This window comes from Jaculus jaculus, chromosome 13 (genome assembly GCF_020740685.1).
Source record: "Jaculus jaculus isolate mJacJac1 chromosome 13, mJacJac1.mat.Y.cur, whole genome shotgun sequence".
Classification (NCBI taxonomy): Eukaryota; Metazoa; Chordata; class Mammalia; order Rodentia; family Dipodidae; genus Jaculus; species Jaculus jaculus.
In genome coordinates, this window is record NC_059114.1 from 63,639,429 (window position 1) to 63,648,304 (window position 8,876).

Consider the following 8,876-nt stretch of genomic DNA (forward strand, 5'->3'; position numbering starts at 1 on the left):
GTTGAGGGATATCTAGGTCAGTTCCATTTCCTAGGTACTGTGAGTAGAGCAGCAATAAGCATGGTGGTACAAGTATCTCTAAGGTAGTGAGAAGAGTCCTTAGAACATATGCCTAGGAGTGCTATAGCTGGGTCATATGGTAGATCTGTTTTTAGCTGTCTCAGGAACCTCCACACTCTGATTTCCTCAATGGCTGAACCAGATTGCATTCCCAACAGTGTAGAAGGGTTCCTCTATTTCTACATCCTCAACAACATTTATTGTCATTTGTTTTCTTGATGATAGCCGTTCTGACCAGAGTGAGATGGAATATCAAAGTATTTTCTGATTGCATTTCCCTGATGGCTAAGGTTGTAGAACATTTTTTTTGTATGTTTATACACCATATGTATATTTCTTCTTTTGAGTACTCTCTATTTAGTTCCATAGCCCATTTTTTTAATTGGGTTGTGTGATTTCTTATTATTTCATCTTCTGAGTTCTTTATATGTCTTAAATATTAATCCTTTGTCAGATGTATAGCTGGCAATGATTTTCTCCCATTCAGTAGGTTGATTCTTTGCTCTATTCACAGTGTCCTTTGCTGTACAAAAGCTTTGTAATTTCATGAGGTCCCAGTGCTTGATTAGTGGTTTTATTTATGGAGCAACTAGGTTTATATTTAGAAAGTCACTGCCTATAACAATATGTTGAAGGGTTCCCCCTACTTTTTCCTCAACAGTTTTAGAGATTCAGGTCTGGTAACCAGGTCGTTGGTCCATTTGGACCTGATTCTTGTGCATGGGGAGAGATAACAATCTATTTTCATCCTTTTACACATACATATCCAGTTTTCCCAGCACCATTTGTTAAGGAGGCTATCTTTCTCCAATAAATATTTTTGGCATTTTTGTCAAAAATCAGGTGGCTGTAGCTATCTAGATTAACATCTGGGTTCTATATTCTGTTCCATTGATCTACATGTCTGCCTTTGTGCCAGTAAGGTACTGTTATTGTTACTATAGTTTTGTAATATAGGTTAAAATTGGGTATGGTGATAGTGCCAGCTTTATTTTTGTTACTAAAATAGTTTTGGCTATTTGAGATTTTTTTTTTTTGTGCTTCCAAATGGATTTTAGGATTGTTTGTTCTATTTCTGTGAGGAATGCCATTGGAATTTTAATAGTGATTGCATTAAATGTGTAAATTCCTTTTGGTACGATTGCCATTTTCACAAAACTAGTTCTTCCAACCCAAGAGCATGGGATTTCTTTCTATTTCTTAGTGTATTCTGCAATTTCTTAATTAATTGCTTAAGTGTTTAAAAGTTTTCATTGTATAGCTCCTTCACTTCCTTGGCTAGGTTTATTCCAAGGTACTTTTTCTTTTTTTGAGGCAATTGTGAATGGGAGTGATTCCCTGATTACGTCCTCCACTTGTTTGTTGATAGTATATAGGAAAGCTAATGAGTTCTGTGTTTTTATTTTGCATCCTGCTACATTGCTTATCAGTTCTAACAGTTTGCTGGTAGCAGCTTTACGGACCTTTATGTATGGAATCATATCATCTGCAAATAATGATAATTTGACCTATTTTCCAATTTGTATGCCTTCTATGAGTGTCACTTGTCTTACTGCTATAGCTAAGACTTCTAGTACTGTATTAAATGAAAGTTGGGACAGTCAGCATCCTTGTCTTGTTTCTGATTTTAGTGGAAAACCTTCAAGTTTTCCTCATTTAGAATTATGTTTGCTGTAGGTTTCTCATAAATAGCCTTTATTATGTTGAGATATATTCCTTCTATTCCCAGTTTCTGTAGAACTTTTACCATGAAGGGATGTTGGGTTTTGTCAAATGCCTTTTCTGCATCTAATGAGATGATCATGCAATTTTTGTCCTTGAGTTTATTATATACAGTGTTATATTTATTGATTTGTATGTGTTGAACCATCCCTGCATCTCTGGGATAAAGTCTACCTGATTGGGGTTAATGATCTTTTTGATATATTTTTGTATTCTGTTTGCCAATATTTTGTTGAGAAATTTCGAATCTATGTTTGTAAGGGAGATTGATCTGTAATTTTTTTTTTCTTTCTGTCTTTGTCTGGTTTTGGTCTCAGTGTGATATTGACTTTGTAGAAGGAGTTTAGTAGATTGCCTTTCTTTTCTATTTTATGGAAAAATTTGAGAAGCATTGGTGTTAGTTCTTCCAAGAAGGTCTGATAAAATTCACTAGTGAATCCATCTGGTCCTGGACTTTTTTCAGTTGAGACATTTTTTATAAGTTCTTAGATATCCATACCTGTTATAGGTCTTTTTTAAATGGTTTATCTCATCTTGGTTTATTTTGGTAGGTCATATTAATGTAGAAAATCATCCATTTCTTTCAGATTTTCAAGCTTAGAGGGATACATATTCTTAATGTATGTTCTTATGATTTTCTGAATTTCTTTGATATCTGTTGTAATGGTGCCTTTTTCATGTCTAATTTTATTAATTTTTGTTTCTACTCTCTTCTGGTCAGATTTGCTAAGGGTTTATCAATCTTGTTTTGTGTCCTAATATATGGTCTATTTTAGAGAATGTTCCATATGCTGCTGAAAAGAATGTATATTCTGCAGCATTTGGATGAAATGTCCTATAGATATCTGTTAGGTCCATTCCTTCTATGACCTCATTTAGTCCAGATGCCTCTCTGTTTATTTTTTCCTGGGATGACCTGTCAAGTGATGAGAGTGGGGTGTTGAAGTCACCCACTACCACTGTGTTTGGTGTTATTTGTGCCCTTAGTTCTAATAGCATTTGTTTGATGAATTTGAGGGCCCCCATGTTAGATGCATATATGTTTAGGATTGTAATGTCCTCTTGTTGGAAGGTGCCTTTAATCAATATAAAGTGGCCTTCCTTATCATCCTTAACTAATGTTGGACTGAAGTCTACCTTGTCAGATATTAGGATAGCAACCTCTGCTTGTTTTCTCGGTCCATTTGCTTGGAACACTGTTTTGACCATCCTTTGTAGAAAGGTGTGTTTCTTGGAGGCAACAAATTGAAGGATTTTGCTTTTTAACCCAGTCTGCAAACCTATGCCTTTTGGCTGGGGCATTGAGGCCATTGATATTAAGAGATAATATTGAAAGGTGTGTATTCATTTTTGCCATTTTTTTGTGGTTCTTCTGGTTTTACCTTTGCTCTCTTGTATTAACTAGAATTTGAGTATTGTTTGTTTTTTCCTGGTTCCTTATTTGTGTGCTTTTCTTTTTCTTCAGCATGGAGGATTCTTTCGAGTATTTTCTGTAAAGCTGGTTTTGTCTTCAAATACTCTCTTAGCTTGCTTTTGTCATGGAATGTCCTTATTTCTCTGTCTATTTGAATGGATAGCTTTGAAGGACAAAGTAACCTTGGTTGACAGTTATCTTTCAGGACTTGGAATACATCACTCCATGTTCTTCTGGCTTTTAAAGTTTGTGTTGAGTAATCTGCTGTAATCCTAATAGGCTTGCCTTTGTAGGTAACTTGATTTTTCTCTCTGACTGCTTTCAATATTTTTTCTTTGGTTTGTGTGTTTGGAAGTTTTATTATAATATGGTGAGGAGAGGTTCTTTCCAAGTTTTGTCTGGCTGGTTTTCTAAAGGATTCTTGTATCTGCATTGGCACCTCTTTCCCAATTTGGGGGAAGTTTTCTTCTATGATTTTGTTGAAGATGCCTACTATGCCTTTGGAGTGAAATTCTTCTCCTTCTACTATGCCCTCAATTCTTATGTTTGATCTTTTCATAGTGTCCTGAATATCTTGAAATTCCCACTCATACTTTTCTATTAGTTTGTCTTTCTCTTTGTTGGACTATGTTAGATCTGCCACCTGATCTTCTGGCTCAGATATTCTGTCCTCTCCTTCATCCATTCTACTGGTGATATTTTCCACAGAGTTTTTTATTTTATTAACTGTGTTCTTCATTGCTAGTAATTCTGACTGGCTTTTCTTTATTATTTCCATTTCCTTATTTATGTCTAGTATTGACCTCTTTATTTCATTAAATTGGTGTCCTGTGTTTTCTTTGATTCCTTTGATCTCCTCTTTCTCTCCTTTGATTTCTTCTCTGACTTCTTTGAACATATTTATAATCATTCTTTTGAAATCTTTCTCAGGCATTTCCTCTAACTCATTCTCACTGGAGGTCATTTCTGATGCATTAATACTTTTTGGTGGATTTATATTGTCTTGATTTTTGGTGTTTCTTGTGTTATAATGTATATATGTTTGCATCCTGGATTATTTAATGATTGGATTTTCTAGTTAGCTGGCAGTGGGGGAGGGGAGGCTGCTGCTGATGCTCTAGTTCTCTTGCTGTTCCACGTGTTCTTCTACCTTGTGATCTGCTCCTCAGTTGTTCACTGCCTTTCTCCCTTCATGTTTCTTGAGTTTGCGGAGAGCTCTGGTGTGAGTGGAAACTACCCTCACCTGGCTTTTCCTGTGGCTCAAGCTGAGCCTGGCGGCTGGCAGACCTGCTGGAGGCAGTTCTGCTGGCCTATGTGGGCTCTGACTGCTCTGGATCTCTCCTACTTCTCTATTGCCATTTCAATTTCCTATAACTTCACTTTTTAGTAAAGGTGTATATTTTGCGGGGGCTTTTTTTCTGGCTTCCTCCCCCTTCCCCAGGCTGCTTTGGCGTGGTACCTTCACTGCCATCTTAACCGGAAGTCAAACTTGTTTATCTTTTTCAACAATCAACTCTTTGTTTCATTGATTCTTTTATTGATTTTTGGTTTCTATTTCATTAATTTCTCCCCTAGTCTTTATTATTTCTTCCCATGTACTGATTTTTGGCTTGCCTTATTCTTCTCTTTCCCAGGCCTTAAGGTGAAGCATTAACTTGTTTACTTGTGACCTTTCAAATTTCTTTTTTTATTTGTGGGAAAAAAGAGGTTTATTTTGGCTTATAGGCTCGAGGGGGAAGCTCCATGATGACAGGAAAATGAAGGTATGAGTAGAGGGTGGACATCACTCCCTGTCCAATATAAGATGGACAACAGGAACAGGAGAGTGTGCCAAACACTGGCATGGGGAAACTGGCTATAACACACTTAAGCCCACCCTCAACAATACACTGCCTCCAGGGAAGCATTAATTCCCAAATCTCCATAAGTTTATGGGGGACACTTGAATCAAACGGCCACACTTTCGTATGTGTATTCTAAGGTAATGACCAGAAATATGTAGAAATAGTTAAGGAAATCTTTACAGGGTCTTTTTTCTTGAGACAGAATTTCACTCTAGCTCAAGCTGACCACAAGCTTACACTGTAGCCCCAGGCAGGCCCAAAACCCATGGTGATCCTCCTACCTCAGCCTCCCCAGTGCCAGCACTATAGACTTGAGCCACCTCACCCAACTAGAGAGTCATTTTTAGCACAGCACTGTTTAATAGCACAAATTAAAAAATTTATCTGGAATAAAGGTAAATAAATACACAATAAACATGTCATACAATGAATAAAAATAACAATTATGTGACGTATAATTGAGATTGATGAAATGTGACAATTATATGAAAGGCATTACACTAAAGTTATTATATGCAATCTGTGTTTTAAGAAATTGTGTAAACAGCTGCCAGAAAAAAAGACTAACTCAATGCCCTAGTATTAATTAGTTATTGCAGGGTCATTAATACAAGTAATATCATATAATTTATACAGTTTTGTTTCCTATGTTTTCTATACTAAACACATTTCATGAATATCAAACAATGAACATTTTACAAAAGATTTCAGGCCACAGAGCTCAGTTACACTTGCAAAGCTGTCAGTATACAATGTGTACATTTAAGACAAAGGAGGTTTATTTAGATTTGGGGCTCTGAATGACTCTGTCTCTGCCGTCCGACCTCCTCCTACCACGACTCCTAGACCTGGATGAGCTCGGGCTCCGGCTCCTGCTTCTGCTCCTGCTGGGGCTTCTGCTCCAGCTCCACTGGCTCCTTCGGCTTCGGCGAGGGCTGCGGTCCCTTTTTCTTCCTTTGTTTGGCGAACTGTGCAGCTCACGACTCTGCAACGTGCTGGTGAGAGACTTCTTCCCCCTGTGACTGCTACTCTTCCTTTCAGACTCACCATTTCTCTTGCAGGTGTCGCGACTCAGGCTCCTCCTCCTCCTCCTCCACGGCCATAGTAGTCATCATGGTGGCCTGCCCTTTCCCTCTTCTCCGAGGTCTTATTAAAAGAGGAGCCAGTCCAGCCTGGAGACAGGTAGATGTCTCTGTTGGCTTCCCTAAAGTCATTGTTGGGATTTCTGAACACATGAAGAAAGTTGCAGTGCTTTCCTCCAGGACACTGCTGTACTTCGAACAAACCACAGGTTGCCGTTTTCCACCGAGTCACTGGGCCGGACTCGCACTGACGCTGTCGTCCTGCATACCATCGGCCGTGGAAGACAGAAAAGGCTGCTTGGCATTCTTCTTCCGACTGGTACTGAACATAGACGTGGCCCCTCAGATGAGGTTCCAAGTTGCAGCTGACCTTCAATCGAACCGCTTTGGCCACGCTCTTGAGCTCAGGGAGGACATCGTGATAGAAGTCGAGGGATGGCTGGCAGGCTTCCTCCTCACTGCGCTCCAGGCGGGCGGGGTCAGGGTCATCTCCTCTGCACTGCTCCATCCCACATGTTGTAAACACGCTCTGCATAGGAAGGGCAGGACTTGATGTAGGGAAGTTATGTTTACGTGAACATCTATCTCCAGGCTCCTGTTTTACTGTAGAACGGACAACTGGCTCGATCTTTCTCCAGTGCGGTAACATCCACAGGTGGTTCTGGGTTCTGCCAGATGCCACCGTTTTCCAACATGATTTCCAGCGTGATCCGGTATCTTCTGCACAGCTTCCTGTTCCTCTTTCTTTTCCTGCCATTTCTGTTTCTGCTCCTCTCTCTCCTTTCTCTGTTGTTCTTCACATTCTTCCTTTAACTTTTTCTCTTGTTGTTCCTTCCGTTTCCTAGCAGCCTCTTCTTTCTTCTTCTTTATTTTGAATTCTTCTTGTGCCTTCTGCTCCCTCAGCAGCCACTCTTCATGTAATCTTTGCCATCTGAGTCTCCCAATCCAGCGAGTTCCTGGCGGCGTTTCTTTCGTCTGTCCTTCTTCAGGGCAGCCTGGAACCTTTTGTGGCTCGGTTTCTCAGGAAATGCCGCCTCCTGCGGTGTAGTCATGTTGCCACCTCAAATTTCTTAATAGAGGCACTTAAAGCTATAAATTTCCCTCCTAGGAATGCCTTCATTGTGTCCCAAAGGTTTTGCTCTGTTGTGCTCTTATTACCATTTGATTCTATGAAGTTTTTTATTTCTCTTTCTTTTCTTTTTCTGTTTTGATTTTCTGTGGGACAGTCTCGCTCTAGCTCAGGGTGACCTGGAATTCTCTATGTAGTCTCAGGGTGACCTCAAATTCACAGCGATCCTCCTACCTCTGCCTCCTGAGTGCTGGGACTAAAGGCGTGCACCACCACACCCGGCTTTATTTTTGATTTCTTCAATCACCCATTCATCATTCAGTAGTGTACTATTTAATCACCATGACTTTGTATATGCCCTGTAGATTTTCTTGTTACTGTTTGTACCATAATCCCATTTTGATCAGAGTATAAGGAATTATTTCACTTTTCCTGTAGTTTTAAAGATTTGCTTTGTTTTCTAATATTTGTTCTATCTTAGACAATGTTCTATGTTCTGGTGAGAATAAAGTGTATTTTGCAACATTTGGATGGAATATTATATAGATATCTGTTAGGTCCATTTATTCTATGACATCATTTTATACATGTTTCTCTGTTTCTTTTTTGCTGGGATGACCTGTTGATTGATGAGAGTGGGGTATTGAAGTTACCCAGTACAATTGTGCTTGGTGTTATCTGTGACCTAAAGTCTAGTAGTGCTTATTTGATGAAATTGGGAGCACCCATGTTTGGTGCCTGTATGTTTTTAATTGTAATGTTTTCCTGTTGATTTATTTTCTTTAATTAATATAAAGTGACCTTCTTTATCTTTGCTCACTAATGGCGTGAAGTCTATCCTGTCAATATTAGGATAGTAACACTGCTTGTGTCCTAGGCTCATTTGATTGGAATACCGTTTTCTATCTTTTTACCCTAAGCTAGTGTCTGTCTTTCATGGAGAGGTAAGTTTATTAGAGGAGACAGACAGAAGTATCCTGCCTTTTAATCCAATCTGCAAGTTTTGGCTGGGGCATTAAGGCCATTGATAGTAAATGTTAGTATTGAAAGGTATGTATTTATTCTCACCATTCTTTCTGTTATTTAGTGCTTCCTATTGTTCTTTTACTCTCTTTTATTAGCTATCATTTGAGTAGAATTTATTTTTGTTTGTTTTCTCATGAGTGTGCTTTGCTTTGTCTTCAGCATGAAGGATCCCTTTTTTCAGCAGAGCTGGCTTAGCAGTCATATATTCCTTTAGCCAATTTTTGTTGTGGAGTGTTCTAATTTCTCCATCAGTGTGGATGGGTAACTTCATAAATAAAGTAATCTCAGTTGACAGTTATTATCTTTCAGAACTTGGAATACATTATTCCAAGCCCTTCTGGCTTTTAAAGTTTGTGTTGAGTAATCTGCTGTTATCCTAATGGGCTTGCCTTTATACATGGCTTTCTTTTTCTCTGTAACTTCTTTCAATATATTTTCTTTGGTTTTCATGATTGCCAGTTTAATTGTAATATGGCAAGGAGAGGTTCTTTTAAGGTTTGTCTGTTTGGTGTTTTAAAATCTGTCTGTATCTGCATTGGCATCTCTTTCCCTGTTGAGGGGAAATGTTCTATGATTTTCTTGAAAACACCTACTATGCTTTTGGAGTCAAATTCTCCTTGGGCTGGAGAGATGGCTTAGCGGTTAAGTGCTTGCCTATG

At 38.7% G+C, this 8,876-nt stretch overlaps 1 pseudogene; it reads right to left on the minus strand.

Moving 5' to 3' along the window:
• Positions 1 to 5,818: 5,818 nt before the first annotated feature.
• On the minus strand, positions 5,819 to 7,174 carry LOC123454016 (annotated as a pseudogene).
• Between the last annotated feature and the right edge of the window lie 1,702 nt (positions 7,175 to 8,876).